Source organism: Arvicanthis niloticus, chromosome 3, assembly GCF_011762505.2.
Source record: "Arvicanthis niloticus isolate mArvNil1 chromosome 3, mArvNil1.pat.X, whole genome shotgun sequence".
Classification (NCBI taxonomy): Eukaryota; Metazoa; Chordata; class Mammalia; order Rodentia; family Muridae; genus Arvicanthis; species Arvicanthis niloticus.
Window position 1 is genome coordinate 78,420,765 of NC_047660.1, and position 22,544 is coordinate 78,443,308.

A 22,544-nucleotide genomic window follows, 5' to 3' on the forward strand; every position below is an offset into this window, starting at 1 on the left:
CACACACACACAGAGAGAGAGAGAGAGAGAGAGAGAGAGAGAGAGAGAGAGAGAGATAGAGAGATACTCCTTCATACATCTCTGTGTTCCTGCCTCCCCCTGTATAAGATGACAGGTTCAGACACCTTCAGCGCTGTTCTCAGAACTTCTGTCAGGCTGTTAATGCCACAGGTTGAAGGTCCCAGAGATAGGGGGAGGGTGCACCTCCTGAACAGTCCCAGGTCAGCAGTGGGGTAGAGGGGCGGCAAGCAGAGCCAAGAGATAAAACTTCTTCTATGGTCTGTAGCATTGAAAGTGAAAAGTTCCTGAGTGGGTTCCAAACGCATATCTTGGCCACCCTGGACCAGGTTCCCTTCTGAGCAAGACCATGGCTCCTAGAAAAGGAGAGGTCGCTGTGGCATCCTTGAGGTGTGTTGCAGTGGCCTGCATAAAAGGGAACTGCTGCCCAGCATGTGTCTAGAGGTTGTCTAGAGCCTGTGGCTGATCCAGTGGAAAGGGAAGCAGGTCCTCTTCCAAGAGCAAGCAACCCTGGCACAGACCATCTGGACCTGCTGCTGCGGTAGCCATGGAAGGGACTGGATCTCTATTTCTGTGATTAGGGTCTGGGGCCTCCCACTGAACATGACCCTCTTTTGTATCTATTACATCTGTAGTAAATATCATACTAAGCATATCTTAGCCTTGTGGTAGAATTGCATGATGCCTTCTACAGTACAGGAAGGCTCTCAAGGACTGCCCTCTTATGGATGAGAAAGCAGTCCCCAAGAAGTTCCTTGCCCAGCACCACAGAGCTCAGGAAGTGGCAGAGATGAAGTCGCCATCTAGTCACACCATGCTGTCTGTCATGTGTTCTGAGCTGGGTCAAAGGAAAAATTGATTCTTTGATGGGCTGGAGAGAGGCAAGCCTGTCCCTTTCCCCCCAGAATGAGGAGCCATATACCAGAGCCATGGGTCTCTGATGCTTAGGAGTGTTGGCCGTGACACTTGGAGACTTTTGAGTGAGTCTTCCATCTCTCTTCTTGGTCTTGGTGGGATCTGGTGCAGAAGTCAGGAAAGGGAAGTCAGTCCTCATCCTGGGCCCAAGTCCTAACTTTAGGGTTCTCTTTCACCCTGTTTGATCTTGGGTAGAACTCTCTCTAGACAAGCACCACCTTCAGAAGTGAGGGTGGCTTGGGCAAAGAGCAGAAAGCTGTGTGTGTCCCATGGTCAGAGCACTTGTGAGAAACAGGTAGGATGGGCAGAATCAACCCTTTGAGCCTGCAAACAATATAGAGGGTGAGCAAAGAGTTTCTGGCCAGCAGGGTTCTCTGCAAGATGGTGCTGGGTCACTCAAACCAGAGCAATGCAGGGTTGCAGGGATGAAATTAGTCTGAGCCTCTGTCTCATGTATATAGCTGCCTGATACCCCTGATAACCCTAGAGCAGCAACCTCAGCCCTAGCACTCTGTGGCTAATCCTAAGCCCAGGGTAGTATGCCTCCTAGCCCCAGTGTAATCCAGGCCCATATGTATGATGGATGGACTGGTTAGAGGCATGTATGGACAGACAGACAGACGAACACACACATACACACACACACACACACACACACACACACACACACACACACACCACCCCTACCTGTTCTAATCAGCTTTCTTGCCTTCCTTCACTTCTGGTTGCCTCTCCTATATGTGTTATCTTGAGTAATTTGTTAAAGAAAGGAAGGAAATTTCTGAGGGAGAAACGAGTAGATAACAGTGATTAGTAGAGTCAGTTGACAGCTCAGTGACCCTGCCCTCCTCCAGCACCACATCTTTAGGTTCCTGGAGGCTCTAGAGTATGACATGAGTTTCATAGGATGTCTCTCCTGTGCGTGGTTCCTGCCAATGTGCCTATCTCAAGAACAGCTTGGAACATTCCCTGATGCTCAGAGGCCTCTCTGAGGGCCCAGGAGGCAGGTAACTGCCCTGGTCTGCAGCTATCACCTGCCCAGAAGGTCAGCCTACTGCTCCTGCCCCATCTCTGGCTCCCTGGTCAGAGGACCAAGCCCTGCTTTGATACAGGGCAGGGCAGGGCTCAACAACAGGCTTCCTTGGACTGCTTGAGAGTCTGTGAGAAGTTCTTAGACCAAAGGCCTCCTAATGATTACTCTTAGGCATCTCTGCCCATGAGTTCTCAACCTGAGCCATTAGTCCACCTGTTTGTCACCTGCTTCTGGAGGCCAGTGAGGTACCCCCAAATCTGCTCTGAGATGCCGAGTAGTTCCCAACCATGCTGCAACTCCACCCTGCCTGGAATGAGGACAGCCAAGTCCTTCCTTGTGGCCTTCATGGCCCAAAATATAGATAGCTGCTCAGCTCTAATTATGCAAAGAGAAAGAAACACTGGGTGTTCTAGATGTTCTGAGAGCTCTAGAAAGATCTTGGGCAGGGAGGGCCATCTCTGTGAAGGCCGCATTATGCAGGTGGTCTTTCAGTGAGTAAAGGTACCCAGGATCCATGAGATGACAACAACAGCAATGCTGAAGGTACAGCGTGAGGTGGGACATTAAAATTCTGCTGCTTTTGGCCAAAGGCTTTCACCTTGGGATGTGTAACTTTAGGTCTGCTTAATGGAACCTTCCCATTATGAGACCTCAGGACCATGCCAAGGGCTGAGAGGGAGCTCATAGAGTTGTTGAGGAAGAGCCAGCAGGTGGGAGGATTCTTTTGGTAGCAGACTAGGCCACACTCTGTGTGTGTGTGTGTGTGTGTGTGTGTGTGTGTGTGTGTGTGTGTCCCTGTGTGTGTATGTTTTCTGTCACTCACCCTGAATCATACATTCCAGTGCTATCAACAGGCATCTCATCCATACCCCTTTCTGGGCAAAGTTAGCCACTGGCCAGAAGTCTGTGGTAGGCCTGTGGGTGGCTCCTGCCAATGTGCACTTCTCCAAGAACATCCTGGAACATCCCTTGTGGGTGCATAGGGGGAAGGTTTGAGGCAGCTCTAGCCTTCCAGCCAGCAGACCTTGGCTCTCCCTAGCTCTGGAGCCTGAGTCAGGCTATCCCAGTCCAGATCCCCAAGCCACAGCTCAGCTCAGTGAGTGTGAGGTCAGGGAACATGTATTCCAAGAATGCAGGAGGCAGAGCTTCAGATAAGGTTTGGATAACCATCTGGGGTAAATATTTGCCTTGTTTCTGGAGCCAACCCTAGCCTCCAAGGAGAGACTATGGCCTGAGCTCAGGGTCACCTCAGGGGTTGTATGGCGATACAAATCTCCCAGGTGAGGAAATCCCTGTCCTCATGAAGAGTCTAGGAGGGCCCAAGGGGGGACCCATTCCTTACCCCCGCCCCCAGCCTTTGGCATATCAGCTCTGCAGCATCAGGACCATCTGTAAAGTGGGGTAGGATGGATTTTCTATCCAGATCAGGCACTAAAAGTTGAGTGTGGGGAGGTTCATTGTCCCAGGTCTTCTGGGAATGGGTGAGCCCATATGATGGAGATTCTGTGCCCACTTAGCCACTTGTGACTGGAGCAGTTCTGTACACCCCAAAGGTGCTGTGTCCACCATTCTTAGAACTCCTCCTCCACATCTTGTGAGCACCTCGTGTCTGGCTCAGCCCTCAGGGTTGCAGGCTGGACTGCTCCACACACTGCAAGGACTGACTATCTACCTACACTTGGTCTGGGTATGTTCATGCTTAAGCAAAGATCCACACCAGCCTGGAGCCTCCCTTGCAGGGGAGCAGCTTAGGCAAATGGTGTCCCTTATTTAGAAAGGAGATAGGGGCTGAGAGAGGCTGATTAACTTGCTCAAGATGACCCAGCAGTAAATAGAAAAAACAGGGACTTACCACAGCTCTACCCATCCCTGCCCTCTGATGTAACCACAGAGACCAAGCCAGGGTTCCAATCCAGACTGTGGTCTCCACCAAAACAATCCCCAGTTCTTCCTGGGGATCCTTGGAATAGGTGAAGATAGTAAATTGGCAATGGTTGAGGGAATCTATCTTGGCCCTGGGACAGTTCCATTCCCGTGATCTCTGCCTTGTGCAAGACCGACCAGGGCATGCTCACTCTCTTGCTGTGATGAAACCTCCCATGACCACATTCCCTGTCTGGAGCTTTGGAATCCTGCTCACCAAGATGGGCGTGGCTCTGTATGGCCTTCTCTGTCACTGGTGGAAGCTGCTTTGTGGTTGGAGTCTCGCCCCCACTCCTCCCATAGGTCCCCATCCACAGGAAACCAGGGTGAGCTCCTACTGCCCACAACCCTCCGTGATACCAAAGGCCTTTGAGGAAGAAAACAGTGCCTCTCAGACCTGCTATTTACCCTGCGGTTTGTACTGTCTGGGAGCAGCCAAGGACAAGTTACCTCTTGTCTTCTGTCCTTGGCCTTCATAGGTGTCCAAGCTCATGCGGGCTGGAAGCCAGAGCAGAGGACACTAGCAGGACTTAGTGGGTCAGGCACTGTGTCTCTTCTGTGTCCACAGCCTCATGCAAGCTCCTGGTTATCTGAGCCTCCTTCTGTAGGGTGAGGGGCCTCAGATCCACTTGCCCTGAGCAGGACTACTGAATGACTTCCAGGGCCAGGCTGTTATGTTTATTAACTCTGTAGTAGCTGCTTGACCTTAGGCAGTTAGGGAACTTCTCTGGGCCTTGAACATAAATTAAAGAGCATTTTTCTGAAGCTAATTCCAGCCATCGTGACCCCACAGTATGGATTCAATAAACACCAGTCTCCAGCTCCTGTCTCTTCAGATATAATGCAGGCTCATACCCCTGACCCAGGCCAGAGCTCAAATTCAGTGTCCTCCACCTGTCCCCCTTCCCTCTCTGGCCTGTTTGCCCCTATGCACATGTCTAACACTGAGGTACTAGGGCTGCAGGGGCTGGGGGCATGTGTCTGCTGAGCTAGGTGCCTGAGTGAGAGCCATGCACCCTGAGCAGCAGGCCTGGCAGGCATGCATCCTTAAGGCCTGGATAACACCCACCAAATGAGCAAGGCCTTTCCCACTCCGGCTTCTGTCTCCACTGCCAAAATAATCATTTTCTCTTTGTCAGCGGCTCTGCTGGCCAACTAGACTTCAGGAAACGCCCGTGCTGTGGGTGGCAGGAGGCAGGAGGCCCATTCCCTCCCCAGCCCAGCCCAACAGCTGCTGTGTATGAAACTCTGGTCCTCAGTTTCCTCCTCTGTAAAATGAACATTGCAACTACAGAAACCAAAGTCTATTTATGTTGACTCTGAGAGCCAGAGTCTAAGAGGTGACCCGTTGGCTTGACTGTTGGCTCTGGAACTCTGTGCTGTATAGAACCCTGCACTGGCCCCTACAGGGTGATTCATGTCTGCTCTAGTAGACAAGGGCCCACATCCTATATGCACTGCCTTACATAGTCTGTGTCTCATAGGGACACATGCACCTATGCCCCTACAATTGAAGAAACAGGCAGGGAGGTTTAAGAACTATATGCCAGACACACATAATTAGAGACGGTGAGCCTGGGGTTTGAACCAAGTTCTTTTGATTAGAGACAGTACCCTGAAGCCCAGAGCTCAGGAGTCTCTGGCAGCTGTGCCTGCTGGACAGTGAGAAAGCCTGGGCCAGGCAAAAGGAGAAGCCAGGATGCAGGGCTAGCACCACCTGCCTCACCATCAGCCAGGCCTCCCTGCTCTGAGAGACATGCCGCCCTGGAGCCAGCATTCCCAGGACGCAGAGGCAAGTGTGCTGGCCCAGGGGGGCACAACACTTGCTCCCAGCCTCAGAACTGCCTTCCCAGAGCCAAAACCTCAAGTGGATGGGGATCTGCATCTCCCACTCTACCAGAGAGCCTCCTGGGTACCTATGAGCGCCCAGGGAAAGGGGGGGGGTGCAGCCAGAGACCACACAGTAAGGATAACCCTGCCCCATGTCACCATGCTGCCAGCAGAGGTAACTGCTCTCCAGATCTGCTCTGCCCTCGAAGATCTTGGAGCAGCCCCGGCTGGTCTCCCTACCTCCTTCTTCTCATCCAAGTTCTTCTCCCTCAGCCGCCATAAGAACTCTTCCCAAACTGGAATTGGGATCATTCTCCCTCTGTTTCACCCCTACCGTCCCTTCATCTCTGCCAGAAGCTCATGCCTCCCACTCTGTATACCTCTGTTCCTCCACACCTCCACACCACCTAGAAACTTTGCTTCTACTGTTCTTTTTACACAGAAACTGTTCCCTGAATCTTGGCCTGCCTTTCTGGCTCATCCTTCACATTCCCACTCCCTCTACCCCTTGAGTCTCTGTGGGGTAGCCCCTGCACTTCTCTCTACATCAGATATTACTTAGGTTTAGTATTTTGTCATTAGCTGTTGAAGCAACAACCGACCACTGTCCCAGCCTGGGCGTTCATGCCATGTTTGTTGAGTGAATGAGGGAGTGTCACCACTTCCTCTTGGATCGTCTAGGAGAGAGGGGCAGGAGGTGGAGATCCATTGGACTGGGAGACTGAAGTCTGCAGAGGTTGGGTGTCTGGTCCTGCCTTTCACCCCATGACACACCCCCGAGGCTCCTGTCTGTCAGCTTGTTCTGCCTGCCAACCTTCCCCTCTGGTATTAGTTGTGGCAATGTGCTCAGCACTGCGGGTCCTGCAGGAGCTGGACACACTAACCACGCCCTCTCTTTACAGGAGGATGGACCTTGAGTGAAGTGGAAGGGCTGTGAGTGGCCGACCAGTGCAGGAACACTAGTGACTCTTGGCTCGCTGAGGTAGGTGAACATTTCTGCTTCCTAGCTCCCAGAGGCAGGGCTGGGGTCCTCTATTAGTCTGAGCCACGCTGGGCCTTCTCAGCCCTCACAGTGGGATCCAGTGCCGTCACCTTTGCTGAATGTCATCGTGTCCCAACAAATGCTCCCTTCAGCTCATGGTCCATAGCCTATGGCTTGATGTTTCTCAGCTGCTGAGATGGCGTAGAGAGTGCTGGGATGCAGGCCTGACATCCCCAGACTCAGCACAGCATCATTATGTGAACAGTGGTGCTCTTGAACACCAATGGAACATGGCTATCCCTAAAAAGTGACCTGAATGGCAAAGAGGCATGCTCACTGCCACGGTGACCACTGCTAGCTTCAGAGTGTGATTCTGGCACTTGTCCACTGGAACCTTGAACTCAATACCTCAGTTTACATGTCTGTCAAATGGGAGTGGCATGATGAGGGATGTGCACAGGGACACCCCCAGCAGTACCAGGATGGGTACAAACAGGCCACCTAGTCTGATGGGGAGCTTAGGCCTATCCCTCAGGGAGCTCATGAGAATGTTGGGGACCAAGCCTCAGTATAGAGCTTCTGGATACCAGTGTGCCTCATCCCAGGATGCCATTTCAGAGCTGATCACACTTGGCTCTCCACCAAAGATACCTGTGTAATCTCTATTTACTCTTTGGCTCTCTGGCTCTCAACCCAGAGGGTTCAGAAGCCTTACACATATGCTCGTTGGCCCAGAGCCCTTTGTCTCAGGGCATCATGTCCCTGGGCTACTCTGGGAGAGTGGAGATCTCTGCCCAGATAACTGGAGCTTTTCTGTGAAGTACAGTGTTCCAGCAGTCCCAGGGCAAGGCTGGTAAGCAGCAGGACAACTGGGGACCTGGACTATGGTACTGTTTCTGCTGCAGAAGCCCCAGATCTCTGCTTCCCAGCTGTATGACTGTAGGTCAGCCAAACCCCTACAGCAAGAGTGAGTGTTCTTATCCTAGAATTAGCATGACTATCACCATCATGGCAGACAGGCCAGCTAGAATTCTGAGAAGCCTCTAGTGGTGCTAAATTTTTGCTCTTCTAGTATCTAGGTTGTGCCCTTAGAATACACACTTCCCCTCCCCGCCTCGAGAGTCCCTAGAGGAGGTTGGTGTAATGCCTTATTTTCCAGAGGCTCTGCGGTTTAAAAACCCCAATGAGCTGTAAGTGGTGGGGTGGGATTTGAACTGAGATCTGTAGGAATTAAGCAACATGTGATGTCAGAGGACAGAGATCAGGGAGGGTCTATATAGATTCAGGGAAAGCAACCTCCACCACTGCTGCTTCAGCCTCCCCATACTGCTCTCTGGAGCCAGAAGCTTTGCCCCACTCCCCAACAGGCTGCACATGCCCCTCTTTGACAGGGCCAGCCACCCTGCTCCCCTCTCCAGCGGGGCCTACCAGCAGTCCAGTCCAGCTAGAAGAATCCACACGGACTGCCAGGTAACCTTTTTGATTCTCCTTCACGGTGGGTTCTCTTTTCGGATGTTTTTCAAGGTAATTCATTCCCTTTCCAGAAATTGCCAGTGGCGGAGCATCAGGCAGCTGGTAATTAATCATGGGAATGGCTTCAAGTTTATTCTTTAAAAGAAGGGCGGGGGGAAAAAGAAAGCCTTGGTGGAAAAAAAAAGGAACCCTTTCCAAGGTAGGGCTGATAATCGATACCTCTGTGCCCTAGAAACAGTGGGTGGGGGTGGTGGCCAGTAGCTGTGGTCAGCATCTGCAGCAGGGAGAAGTCTCATTCTTGGCCAACACCCAGGTGACTCTGGGAAGTCACTGCCTCCCTCTGAACTCAGGCTCACCACTGTAAAGTAGGTTAAGGGTAGATGCAGACTAGACAAGTGTTTCGTGGCTGTGTCCCAGTGCCTGGCACACAGGGGCTGCCCTGGTGATATTTTACTGAGTGACTAGACCATCTTGGTTGGTAGTGAGCTGACATCAGTGAAGGAAGTGGCACAGGCTATAGTTCTTTTGCAGTATGGAGTGACAGCAAGGTGATATATTCTTTCAGTCACTTTCTAAGTGACAGGACAGTGCATTTTGGGCAGGATGGTCAGAGCCCCTGCCTGGGCATCTTCAAGTTCAACTTTCTAGGAGTCATGGCTATGAAGATAGCACGTAAGCTAGAGTTGTGCTTGGGGCATTCGGGCTGTGGCCTGGGGTCCTGGAACATCCCTGAGTCTAAACAGGAGCATGATGGACCCTTGGGGAAGGCTGCAGGAAGATGACCCTGGCAAGATGCAAGACCACAGTAGCTGATCCCTGGACTGGCCCTGTGGCCTTGGTACCAGAACTGAACAGAATGGAAAAAAAGCCTAAGCTCCTGAGGCTGAACTGCTGTGACAAGGCTGTTTATTCTCTGGGTATCAATGGTACCTCTGCATCTTAGAGGTAGGGTCTCAGACCTAGGCACCATCTGCTGGTCAGATTTGGTGTAACGTGACACTGTTTCCATCTCAGCCCCTCCTCCCAGTGACTGCATTATCTCCACCCTTCTCCTTGGCCCTCCTTTCCCCAGAGACCACACATGACCTTCTCCTCCTTAGCATGGCCACTCTCCCCACTTTGCCCAGACTGGCCAGCTGAGCCCAGTCTCTCCTCACCTCTATGCTCCTTCATCCGAGCCACTCTTTCCTTGCCAGGCACTCAGCAGTTCCTCTGCTCTGTCTTCTCATCCAGCCTCAGCATTGTTAGGCCCTCCTGGGTTCCTAACCGCCACCCTTGGCCCAGCTTATCCGACTCTGTTTCTCCCTTGATGCAGGCACCTGAGGAAGCTGGTATGCAGACCCAAGAAGGTGATGCTTCTGGCCATAGCACAGGGTACAGCAATGGGTCCACAGGCTGACATTACCATTCACAGATGTTAGGAGGCAGCATTGCTTATGTGACTGGAAATAGGACAGTACTATCTCCTCTCTCACTTGGTCTTGCTATGCTGGCCACTTGGAATGGAGGAGGACCTCCTAGCCCAGAGATGAAGACAAAGGACTCGCACCCACTATCAGGGTCTTTGGAAACCTGCGTTTCCCTGCAGCATTATTGAAATTTTTGCTATAATTAGAAGTGAGGTGTGCAGGAACTGGCTGCCCAATGAGAGTGTGCATGTGTTCATCAATAAATAAACTATCCTCTCCCAAGGGAAAGAGAGCTGGAGGTGACTTACCAGAAAACTACAGACCTAGGAATATCGGTGACCTGCTCACCCTCGGGAGAGTCTCTGCCTGGTATCTTCCTGGAAGTGCTTACTGTGTGCCTGGCATAGTCAGCCTGGCATGGAAGCTTCTGCCCTCTGGCCACAACCTCCTTGCTAGCCACATCACAGACCAGCCTCTGCCAGTGCCCTGGGCTGGAGCTCCCCTGGCCCTCACTATGCCTTCCCACACTGCACCGCGCCCTGTGGTCCTTATCTAGCAGTGCCCTTTCCTGATTCTGCGCACTGGCTACTTTGTGGCCTGCATCAGTCCGTGCTTCCTGTGTGAAGCAAGATCAGACGTCTGTGTCTGAGGGACGCTGAGTGCTTGCTCCCTCTTCTGAAGTCTGGGCCCTTCCTCTCCCGTGCTTTCACCACACCCTCTTGGGACCTGTTACACTGTTTGACATTGATCGTGTATCGGAATGATAATCTATTGGGTTCATGGGGCAGATGTTTTACATTTCTGTTTCATATTGAGTCTTCTCAGTGCACACAGCTCTCACTGTTCGGTCAATGCTGTGGCTCTTGAGAACACAGTAGCCGGGTTAGGCTTGAAGGGTCTGGCTTCCTCATTTTGCAGTTAGGGGTGAGAGCTAAGTCTTTGTTGGGGGAGGGGGGGTTGGCAGAACCTGAGCCTGAGGTCATAAAGGTGGATGAGGCCAGCAGGAATATGGCAGAAACGTTTAGGGTAGAAAGTCACTATATCTAGAAGGGAGACCTTATGTAGATTCTATCCCATATCCCACAGTGAGCTTGGGTAAGTGGGGGGGGGGGGCTCCCGAGCCCCAACCAACCATTACAGGCTTGAGTACACAGCTCTGCCCTTGACCCTCATCCCTTTTAGCCTCTAAACAGGGGGCTGAGAGAGTCAAACCCTGACCTCCTGGGAAAGAAGTGTGTCTGACCTCCATGCCTCTCACCTCCCAGCAAGCATTCTAAACTGCAGAGGTGTCCCAAGGGTGTGTGCCCTCTAACTCAGGATCCCAGGAGGATTGAAGATGCTGGTGTCAGAGAAGATGTCATGAGCCTAAAGTGGAGATGGGAACTCACTCCCTGGAGTCATTTCTGCTCAAGCATTGTGGTGAGCCATGGAAGGTTCACGTGCTGGCTCACTCTCCTCCAAAGGGCTTCCTCTGCCTTGGACTTGCCTCCTCCTCTCTGCTTTGAGTGTATACTGAGTTGGAAACTCCCTTTCCCTCTCTCCTCACTGAGATTCACAGACCCTGCTTCTAAAGTCCTCAAACCTCCATCCCTTGGCTTTCACTTGCTTCTGTTCCTTTAAGCCAGCTGTCCGCCGTCTTCCCCTTTGAGGACTAGTGACTTAGCACAGGGCTTTGTACATGCTAAGTAAGCGGTCTGCCATGGTCTACCATGGAGCTATACCCTAAGCCCTTAGCCTTGTGTGTGTGTGTGTGTGTGTGTGTGTGTGTGTGTGTGTGTGTGTGTGTATTTTGAGATAAGTTCTTTCTGCTCTGCCAGGCAGGCCTCAAACTGAGCCGTATAGTACAGGCAAGCCTTGAATTTATCATCTTCCAGCCTCATGGGATTTAAAGGCAAGTGCCACTCTGAGCCACATTCCCAACATGGCACTTGGCACTCTGGTGCTGAAGGGTCTCAGGAAGCCCATGTGTCCTCATCTTCCCAGGGATGGCAGCAAGGCTTCATCTGTTTAGTTCTTTCAGTGTTTGGAGGGCTGAACTAAGACATGCTCTGAGGCTGTGTGTAGGGTTGGCAGGTAACAGTGTGAGTTCTTCAAAGCAGCATCTGCCCGTTCACCCCCTGCTTCCTAGGGTTGGGTCCCTCAATGGGTTTCTCAGTTCTCGTCTATCTCAGTACAAAGGAAACGAAAGGACAATGGTGTCTATATGGTTCCAGGGGCATCTTTTCACTCTGGCTGCTGGGTGACTCTGCCACTTAAGAGAGAACATGCCCTTGGGTCACTCAGAAGCTCACCCCTCACATCCCTGTCTCCTGTCCAGCATGTCTCATCTGCTGCAGTTTGTTTGAGCACCTCTTTTCTCTCAGATGTCAGGGACCGTCTTTGGGGGTTTTGCTCAGAGCTGGTGCAGCTATTCCACTTGATAATCTCTGTGGTCTTCTCCTGCAGTACCCTTCCGTCTGGACACTACTCTGCAGGACACTCTAGCTCAAAATGACACTCACTGAGAGGTCCTCTCCCCTCCACATGTCCCCTTGAAGCCCCTCCACCCTGCCTATCTCTCAACATCCTGTACTTGGTTGTCTCCTAGTCACCACACTCTGAGGCCAAAAGCTTTTGGGTGGCAAGGAATGACCCTGGGAGACTCTCATGAGCCAGAACCTGAAGACGACGTAGGGTATTTTCTTTTGTAGGTGATCCTAACATCCTTTAGGTTATGTGGCTTTTCCCAAGTGGCCTTAAAGACAGCTAATATGGTCACCCATATCACAGCCACCTCCGTTGGCTCTTCCGGTGGCTGTTTGGTCACTAGAGAGCTCAATGCCAATTTTACCCCCGTGGTTTAGAGTGATGTAGCATGACACCTGGCTGAACTGTGTGTTTTAGGGACAAATGTGCTGGGTTCAAGTCCTTGCTTTGCCACATGAGAGCCAGATCATTGTGGACAGAGTGGTCTCTCTTTAGCTCCTCCCTCCCCTACCCATAGCAAGAGCTGGGAAACACCCATTCCCTCTATGAACTGAAGACCACACCTTCCTGTCCCAACAGGGATGTCTCTCCACCGGACAGGAGCATTCAATGAGGTTTCCTCATTGGGAAGATATGCCCTCCACATACTAGCCCCACCCAAAGTCCTCCTGTAAGCAGGAAGTTTTAGACTCACACATGGGTATGTTAGCAGCACTTGCCCAGCCTGCCAGCATTCAGGAACTATCTCAGACTTGAGTTAAATACAGATTCTTGGGCTGTCTCTTAGAGTTACATTCTATGAGCTTCTGTTGACTGAGCCCAAGTCTCCAGTGTGTGTGTGTGTGTGTGTGTGTGTGTGTGTGTGTGTGTGTGTGTGTCTACATGTGCATATACATGTGGAAATAGAGGGTTGACTTTAACTGTCTTCCTCAATCACTCTCCACCCATGTTCTGAGGCAAGACCTCTCACTGAGCCCAGAGCTTGCCAGCTTCCTTAGGCTGGCTGGCTTGGGAGTTTAACCATGTGCCTCTTTGCTGGCTCATAGCTGGAATTTCAAATGTTCACTACTATGCCTGCCTTCTTAGATGGGTACTGGGGATCTGAACTCAGGTCCTCATGCTTGTACTTGCACAAAAGTCAGCACTTCCCCCTTTAAGCCATCTCAACAGCTCTAGGCCTGCGTTTTAACAGGTAGCCTCATATGAAACCTATGGTCATTCCAGTCTGGGCCATACCAGTGCTTACAGAGGGGAGCTGGCCTAGAGACCACATGGTTCTCCTGGGAAATTGTGGACAAGACCTGTTACTGCCCATAGCTCCAATTTTGTACTGATAAACCAAAGGCTTTTGTGATGTAAGGACTCTTATGCCTAGAAAGCCTTATGACAATCAGGTGTCCCTGCCAGGATCCTGGAGGCAGACTAGCTTTCAGTCCTATTCCCTCTGGTCACAGAACATTGGGTTCAGTGGCTTTCTGCCAGTCCCAAAGGCAGGGCCTGCTACCTGTACATCAGCAACCAGTCCTGAGTCCTGGTTCCTGGGCCAAGCCAGGACAGCTCTCACAAAGGCTCACCAAGAATCTTCATGCAAGTGACCAAATAGTCCTCAATCTCCTAACCTGTGTTGATGCTCAGGAGAGTTCATAGTTCATTGTGAGAAAGCTGGACCTGTTCTAATTAGGTGGCTAGACCCTTGCAAGTGACAGAGAAGGAATTTTTTTAGTGCTAAGGCCTTGATGCCTCATTCCACCTAGGATGATGCCAAGGCCTGGGTGGTGCTGTAAGTCAGAAGAGAGGACAGAGCTCCTCTGACCACTGGCATCCCACTTAAAGAGCCAGCCTTGGGTGTGGGGCCTCGTGGGTGACTATGGCTCATACTGGGTAGAGACCCAGCTCAGTATTGATGTGGGACCACCACCCGAGCTCTGCACAACCAGTCTGTCCCCACTGAACTCATCATCCTAAGTGTATGAGAACCTATCGGTTATATGGGTTGTACTTAGCATATTGTGTGTGATGGGAAAGAGCAGTGTGCAGTAGACACTCTATAAAAGCTGGTGAAATCAAGGGTACAGAATAAACACCGAGGTGTTTGTGGGGTCACTGAAAAGCCAGGCCAGAAATCAGCAGCAGAGCTACAAGAAATGAAGCCACGCCAGGCGGTGGTGGCACATGCCTTTAATCCCAGTACTTGGGAGGCAGAGGCAGGCGGATTTCTGAGTTCGAGGCCAGCCTGGTCTACAGAGTGAGTTCCAGGACAGCCTGGGCTACACAGAGAAACCCTGTCTCGAAAAACCAAAAAAAAAAAAAAAAGAAAGAAAGAAAGAAAGAAAGAAAGCCAGGCCTAGGCAACAGGGCGGAAGCCAGGGCAGCTCAACAGAGTTCATTGGAGCCCAGGGTAAGCAGTGCATGCTGGGGCCATCCTCCCAGTCTCTAGCACCACATTCCTACAGACCTGACATATTCCTTCTGAGCCAATACATCTATCTCTCTCCTAAAGGCCCTGTATGGCATCTGGGCTAAAAGGCTCAAGGGAGAAGAAGTGCCCAGAGCTTGGTTTCAGAGTGGGGCAGCCCCTCTGGGGTGATTTATACACAGTATTTGATACCCTGGAGAGACTCACTCACCCTTCAGGCTCTATGACAGGAGAAAAACAACTTTTATAGCACTCTGTCTCTGAAGGGCAAAGGACAGCCAAGTCATCAGTCCCTAAGAGGGTAGTCATTAGTGACGGAAACAGTAATGACATCACCCTTTCCCGATAGCCCCCTGGGAGGTCAGGGTTAGAGTCACCCCTGGTTTATACTCGAAGAAACTGAGCTACACTGTGTAACTCTAAGATAGAGTCATCCCGTCTAGCCCTTGATGCTGAAGTGGAGTGCAGGACCCTCAAGCAGCTTTCTGGACACAAATCTGAATAAGGCGCAGGCTCTTCAAAACTGGCATCATTATCTATTATTTGTGGTACAGGTTAGAGGCTAGCTTGAGCTACATGAGACCCTGCTAATCAGTCAATCAATCAATCGATCAATCAATCTATCACTCAATCAGGCCCCTTTATTACTCTTTACATACTTTCTTCCTGGACTTACCCCAAGTAGGTACAGAGTGGCCTACCTGGAGTTAGACACTGTCTTTTCCTAGAAGCAAGCCCTTTATAGCAGAAAGGAAGTAATCTCTAGCCTTGAGTTCTGGGCAGTCTGATAATTCAGGTGATCAAATGAACACAGGGATACAGGGAGAGACATCATCTGATGCTGGACTGTGTGAGTTCCCTAGATCTTCCAGCTCTGCTGGGAATGTGCTGACCAGTGCCTGGGCATCCTTCCTCAGAGACCTCCAGCCTGTGAAGACACAGGTAGTGGTCCTGGCCCCTGTAAAAACAGATTAAAGGGCTGCAGGCCTGGAGGACACCCTGCTGGCTCTGACACTGAGATAACAAGATGCATAGGAGGGGACTAAGGAAGAAATTTAAGAAGCTACTTCGATGGCTAAATAGTGAGTGTAAGTGACTTGCCCAAGGCCACTGAACCCAAATGTAGCTGACAATCATGGTGTCACAGTGTGGAGTGCACGTGACTGCTTAAGACTGTGTGCTGTGTGTCAGGAGAACCTTTATGGCAGCTGTATTGGTTAATATTTACTCTAATTTCTTTCCATACACCATCTAATTTAAACTTCACAGAAGTTCGTTTTAACCCTGACATGGTGGTACACACCTACAATTCCGAACATTCCTGGCACCAAAGCAGGATCACCTCAAGTTTGAACTAATTTAGACTACATAGTAAGACTCTGCTTTGGAAAACTAAACAACAACCACAAATCGTTTGTAAACTAAGGAACTGATAGGCTAAGCACCCTACCCATAGCCACACACCCACTGGAAGGCAGAGCCAGAATGTGAACTGGCCCCTCCTGACTTTTAGGCCTGAGCCCTCAGCCACAACCATAGGCACAGGGAACCACCCAAATCTTCGCAGGGATAGAACTCCTGTTAGATCCCAAAAGACAGTGGACTGCCTGAGGTCCATGGCAGTGTTATCTGCAAAGGACCTGGACTCTTTTTTACTATCTGACTAGTTGGGGTGAGTCCAGAAAGAAAGTATGTGAAGAGTAATAAAGAGAGAGAATGGAGCCTTGCCATTCAGTGGACCCAGACTCATCCTGGAATGCCAAAATGGCCAGCATATCCCATGCTATCATCTGTGGCACAGGCCACCCACGGTGGAAGCCTTCTTGGCTTCCTACAAGATAGTTACTATACCCAGTTTACTGTAGCTGCAGAACCAAAGTGAGGCTGCTGTAGGACTGCCTGAGACCCACAGCTCCTATGAGAAGGATAGCAAGAGGCCATGCTGAATTGGATAGAACACTAGACATCAGGAGTAAAGAAAGACAAAGCTAGACCCATATAGCTGAGTATTCAGGTACAGCTACAGAAAGACTCATAGGCAGCCTGTCATGGGGCAAAGCCCTGTGGGCACACCTTTATTTGATGGGCAGTGGGGAGCCATCGAAAGTTGGGTTAGGCCGGGCAGTGGTGGCTCACGCCTTTAATCCCGGCACTTGGGAGGCATAGGCAGGCGGACTTCTGAGTTCGAGGCCAGCCTGGTCTACAGAGTGAGTTCCAGGACAGCCAGGGCTACACAGAGAACCCCTGTCTCGAAAAACCAAAAAAAAAAAAAAAAAAAAAAAGAAAAAGAAAAAGAAAAAAAGAAAGTTGGGTTAGTAGAAGAACACGAGGCCACTTCTCCTGAGTTTCCATGGGAGGATTCATGTTGGGGACCCCTTGTATAGCAGAGTTGTCCTCTTGCAAGCCTGGCCTTTAAAATGGGAGTCTAGTGAGGGCGTGGATTATCATGTTCAAACTGTTCATCAGAGACGGGATGCCAGGGTGGTACAGAGCCCACTGAGCAAGCCAAATGGAGATGTTAAGGGCCAGGGCCTCTGAGGATGCAGCCATAGATTGTCTGCTGCCTTGGGGGAAACAAAGGCCTGGAGCTGAGAAGGCCAGAGCCCTTGCAGTAAATGCCCTGGCCTCTGTCTGCCACAGCTCCAGTCTGCACCTGTTCTCCTGAGGGAGATCTCTTCCTGCATGTCTCTGGCCTCAAGCCAAAGAGGATGCATGAGACCCGGAGCAGCCTATGAGGATCAGAGCAAGAGCATCCTCCAGGAGACAATGAAACCCTTCTTTTGCCCCTAGACGTTGAAGCTGCCGCCATGTCTGGCTTGTTACAAGTGTGCAGTGGTCATCTGGCATTGCTGGCATCATGGGCCTAGAACAGTTCCACTTGGTTGGAAATCTGCCAGCCTGGTTATGGTCTGCAGAGTGCTCCTAGGTGCTCAGCTGCTAGCAGCGTGAAATATGTTGGTTACCTGTGGCTGTAGCTGCTGGAGGGGTAACATCCTGAGTCTCTGTGCAGCCCAGCCTGCACACACTGCCTAGCAGGACCTGTGAAACGAAAACATGTGTTTCCTGCTGGAGGCCAACACAGGGCTGGGCTCCATGCGGCCTTGGTAAGCTGGCCCGCTCTCAGGAAACCCTGCACCCCACCCCCACTCCCAAGCAATGCCACAAAAACAGTGGAAAAGTGAGCCTGCTCCAAGGCTGTTTCCACTGTAAACAGTGGCTCTTCAGCTGGTCCCCAGCCTCCTGAGTCAGGGCCAGACTCCTCCACCCTGCATGAGAAGCACCTCAGCTGCCCTCTAACCCAACAGTGGCCCACTCATAGAAGAAGCTCTTCTTCTGGGCCTTACTTACACTTTAGATACAACCTGTCAAGATCCCTTTGTCTTCACACGCAGCCTGTGAAGTGACAAGGCAGGAGGTCAGGAAGCACAGTGGGTCCACAGAGAAGTACAGAGCATGACCAATGTCACACAGCAAAGACAAGACGGACAGAGTCTTCTTCTGGGACTGCTGGTCTCAGAGAAAGATTCTGAGCAGTGTTCACTTCTTGATGCAACCTGGGTTTCTTTGAGTTTGTGCCATGAACTCAGGAAGTCGGCAGCATTTATTGAGAGCAACATCTTCGTTGCTGATTTAATGGTGTCCTGTTTTCCCTAGTAACGTGTGTTGCTTGTGGCCAGGCTACAAGTCACAGCAGTGGAAGGTGAAAAAACAGTCTGCCCGAGGAAACCTTCTTGCCTGCTCTCTCTCTCTCTCTCTCTCTCTCTCTCTCTCTCTCTCTCTCTCTCTCTCTCTGATTGCTTTCTAAGGTCCTTTCATCTATTGGTCTTATGTCATGATGTCATGAGCAGATTTTGAGGGTCACTATTTCTAAAAACCAGGATTCTTCACAGCTCCATGGGGAGACAGAGGGTACTTGACAGTTTTCTCCTGCCCAGACTGGCTAGGATGGATGCTACCAGGGGTGCCACAAGGAGGTGCCCCACCCTACAGAGAAGCTTCTAGATTTATGTGGGCCTGGGAACTAGGTACCAAGAGGTTCTGTCTTACAGTTTGACACAGGTTGCCTATGGATCACCCTGGAGCCAATTCAACATTGCCAAGCTCTGTCTGTCTGTTAACTGCAAACATGGCAATACGTTCCTTCATTCACTTGGTCTAGATGTCAATATTGAGTGCCTTCTGTGTGCAAATGGTTAGAAAAGCCAAAAAAAAAAAAAAAAAAAAAATCAGGTCGCCTACCTGCCCCTCTTGTCACCCCTCTACCTTAGAAGCCCAGCCAGGCCCCTCTTTGAAACCCTCACCAAGTCAGATCTGGAGGCCAGCTGGGCTGTGGGGGCAGCAGAGATTCCAGGAGGAGCTATCTCCGGTCCCCTCCATCCGCCGACGTCCTTGGTGGCCCTAAGACAGCTTTATGGAGGACAGATTGAGGCTGTCTCCCTCCTGGCAGGTTTATTTCTTCATCTTTCAAACCCTGCTCTGATTTTTTTCCACCTTGGCCTTCCCAACCCCACTGGCTCCCTGGCAAGCTTCCTCTCCCTCCCCCTCATCTGTCAGCCTGGCTAGGCAGAGGGCCACTGGCCTCCCAGGTGATTGAGTTATGGGGAAGGCAGGCCAGGCTCCGCAGGAGTACTTTTGGCTTCCTGCCTTAGAGAAGACTGGGGAGGCTGGAAGGGTGGCGACTGTGGACCATGGATCCCCAGTAAGTCTCCACTCCATTTAGACAGCCCTGCCTGCTGACCAGGCCACCCCTGCTCAGGCCTCAGTTTCCCTTCCTGAGGAATAGGCATGCCCAGAGCTAGAGGAAGGCAAGATGTCAGAGCAGCTAACTACTGCCTCATTATGGAAAACTTCCTAAACATTGCTGTCAATGGGCTGGAGATCGGAGATACATGGAGGAAGAAGAGAAGGGAGGTACACATTTATAAAGAGCGTACTGAATGCAGCCGCCACCACACCTGCCCCCAGCAGCAACCTAAAGAGATTGTCACTGGTAGCAACAGGTTAGAATTATTTGACAGGACAGCAGACTTTACTTACCTGTTGTTAGTTCTTTCTTAAAGAGTCTTGTTATGCAAACCAAGCTGGACTCAGAGGCAGTATATAGCCCAGGATAGCCCCTAACTCTTAGCAGTCCTGTTGTCTCAATTTCTGCGTAGATTACAGGTTTGTGTGGTGTGCCAGCCTTGGCTGTAAGTTTGTATACCCAAGGGATTCTGGACCCCTGCGTCCTACAGAAAGTTAGGTAATGAGGTAGAACTCAAAATGAGCTTGGGGACCTTGATTGCGCCAAAGAGAGACCAGAGATGTGAAAAAGGCAAGCCGAGGTCACACAGCTAGAACTAGAGCCCTGTTCTCCCTGGCTCCTATGTCCTACTTGCTCTTTATGGCATCAAGCCACTTCTGATCTGACTGTTGGCAAGAAGGACTTGCCATTCCAGCTGGCACAGCCCAGCTCATGCTTGCTATGGTAGACTAAGAGCTTGGTGGCTTCAAGGTTTGTCTCTTTCTCATACGCCAGTGTTTGACCCTCTGCTAGTCAGGCTCCACCTGCTGTCTCTTCCCCAGCCAGGAAGGAGAGACAGGAGGAAAGCCCCCCCCCACACACACACAGACAAACACACACACACACACACACACACACACACACACACACACACGTACCACCACGCTGCTCCTGCACTCTAGCTCATGGGAATGAAAAACACATTGGCTTCATTATCCTCGGATTGAATGAGCAGGGTTGCTATGGCAACAGCCATCTCAGGCCAGCAAGGGGGCAGGGAAGGGGTTGGTAAGACTGAAGCAAGTGGGGACCGGGCAGCGGGTGAGCAGGCACATCGGGTGGGTAGGCCACGGGAACAATTGTCATTTATACCACCCGCCCTCTTTTGAGGCCCCTGGCTTCCAATCAGCAATCTTGCATGGCAAGAGGCAGCAAGGACCAAGAAGACAGCACCATCCTTCCCTAACTTGCCCCTCATTCCTACGGGTACCGGGGTGGTGGCAGCCCCATACACAAAGCCATTCCCCGGGACCACTTCCCAGGAGCTCCACTGACCTCCTGGATACATGATTAAAGGAAGTACCCGAGTACACTTGAGTACCGGTGATAGGTTATGAAAAAGCTCACAAAGGCTCCAACATACTGTCCTAGGAGGCTGGATCTCCAGGCGTGAATAGGACACACGGCAGGTGATGGGAGCTTTATGGAGACTTCTCAGGTCCAGCCCTGAACTAATCTGTTTCCTGACTCTTACCCTGCCTAAGCCAAGCATTCTGATGCCCATAATGGGCTCTTCCCGACCTGTGGCCTTGATTTACCTGCCCTTCTACCCCACAGATAGTCGCACCCAGATAAACCCTGCCCTTCCATCTTATGTTCAGCCTAGCTCCTGGGTGGCCAGCTGTAGACCTTCCTCCTCTAAAGAACTCCAGCTGTTCATCTGAAGGAACCCCAAGCACTCAATGCCATTTCGTCTTATCCCTTCGAGTGATCCAGACACTGGGGCCACCACCAAAGCCCTGCTTCCAGGGACTATGCCCACAGGGCATCAAACAGAACCACTCAGTGCCCTGCTCAGATGCAACACCCTGTCGAGTCTGCCTGGCACGCATACCATGTTCATAGCCTAGCCTTTCCCTCTATAGAGTGACTCCCAGTCCCCACCTCTGTGTCCTGCTCTTTACCATGTCAACTTTAGAGAGAAACTGAGGCTTGGAAAAGAAATGACTTGTCTAGGACCACTGTGTATGTCTATGTGTTTGTGGGGAGGAGGGATGGGAGGTCAATGAAGCACAGCCTGAGATGGGACATCTTTTCTTCAAGCCAGGCTCTTGGTACCCATTGTGATGATGGGCCAAAAAACCCCATGGTATGGAGTCCAGTGCCAGCACCCTCTAGGGCTGGTGACATCTTTCTTACCTGTCCTGGTTGTAGGAGATAAAACTGACAGCTCCAAGTTGTGAGGTTTTTTTGGTGGCCTTTCCTGGTGGGTGATGAATCATTGTGGGTAATCTAGGCCTGAATTCTTTACTCTGATCCCTGCAGGGTGGGGAGGGAGTCCTGTGGTCCCATCCACAAATGGGCAAATTACTTCTAAGGAGAGACAGTGAGGAGTGGATGGCCTATAGTTGCCCCACTCTTGTGGAGTATATGGAAGGGAAAGACTGCCCAGAGGCCTCTCATGGTTCCCAAGCAAACTGCAGATCTATCCCAGAGGCTGTTCTCAAATGTAGGTTCTGGAGCCCTTTTAAGGGACCTCAAGACAGATTAGAATTTAGTGCACTTGACTTAGCCCCACTAAGGCTTGAGCTCCTTCCCCTAACCTCAGATCAAAGGTGAAAAGCCTTTGCTGACCCTCCCTGACCTTTGTCCATTACCTTTCCTCTACACACTCACAGTGCCCCATTCCCCATGGCATCTTCCCCTGCTGTTGACCTCCCATGATTCCATGGGGCTGTGTATCCTGGGCCCTCCTCCTAGTCATCATCAGGGCTCCCCACCTACAGGTCTTTGGAGGGCGGCTGCTGGGCAAACCTGTCATTTTCCCAGCTGGGGATTATAGGTTGGGGTTTAGGGCGTCTTGGGGAGGAGGAGCCAGAACTCTGGTGTAGTGCCAGAGAGAGACACCTCACAGGAAGAGGGGAGGGAGTGGGGCTGTTTGGGCCTGGCTGGGGATTCCTGATACTTGACTAGGATATCTCCCTCTCTTCCTCCCTCCTTCCCTCTCTCCCTCCCTCTCTCTCTCTCCCTCCCCCTTTCTCTTTCCCCCTCTCTCTCCCCCTCTCTCTCTGTGTCTGTCTGTCTGTCTGTCTTTCTCTGTCTGCCTCTCTCTTTCTCTGTGTGTCTGTGTGTGTGTCTCTGTCTCTATCTCTGTTTCTCTCTTTCTCTATGTGTCTCTGTGTGTTTATTTGTGCCTCTCCTCAAGGTCAGGAAGGGTCTCTTTACTCTCAGGATTTAATCATCTCAATGAGCCAGAGGACAAACCTGGTTTCAGATTTTCCAGATTCAAAACAGACAGAGCACTGGCTGGAAGTTGACTCAGTCAGTGGAACCCTTGCAAGACTGAGGACCTGAAT

General features: G+C 51.2%; 1 protein-coding gene across 4 annotated transcripts in view; it reads left to right on the forward strand.

The window, feature by feature from the left end:
- The window catches only part of Zmiz1 (zinc finger MIZ-type containing 1), a 200,168-nt gene that overhangs the window by 69,763 nt on the left and 107,861 nt on the right, over window positions 1-22,544 (forward strand). For 3 of the 4 annotated variants that reach the window (XM_034499099.2, XM_034499096.2, XM_034499097.2), the window contains exon 3: window positions 6,622-6,701. The gene's annotated coding sequence lies outside the window, so the exon portion shown is untranslated. Of the gene's footprint in view, window positions 1-6,621; window positions 6,702-8,092; window positions 8,172-22,544 lie in introns of all 4 variants that reach the window. The other variant, XM_076931262.1, reaches the window with a different exon arrangement.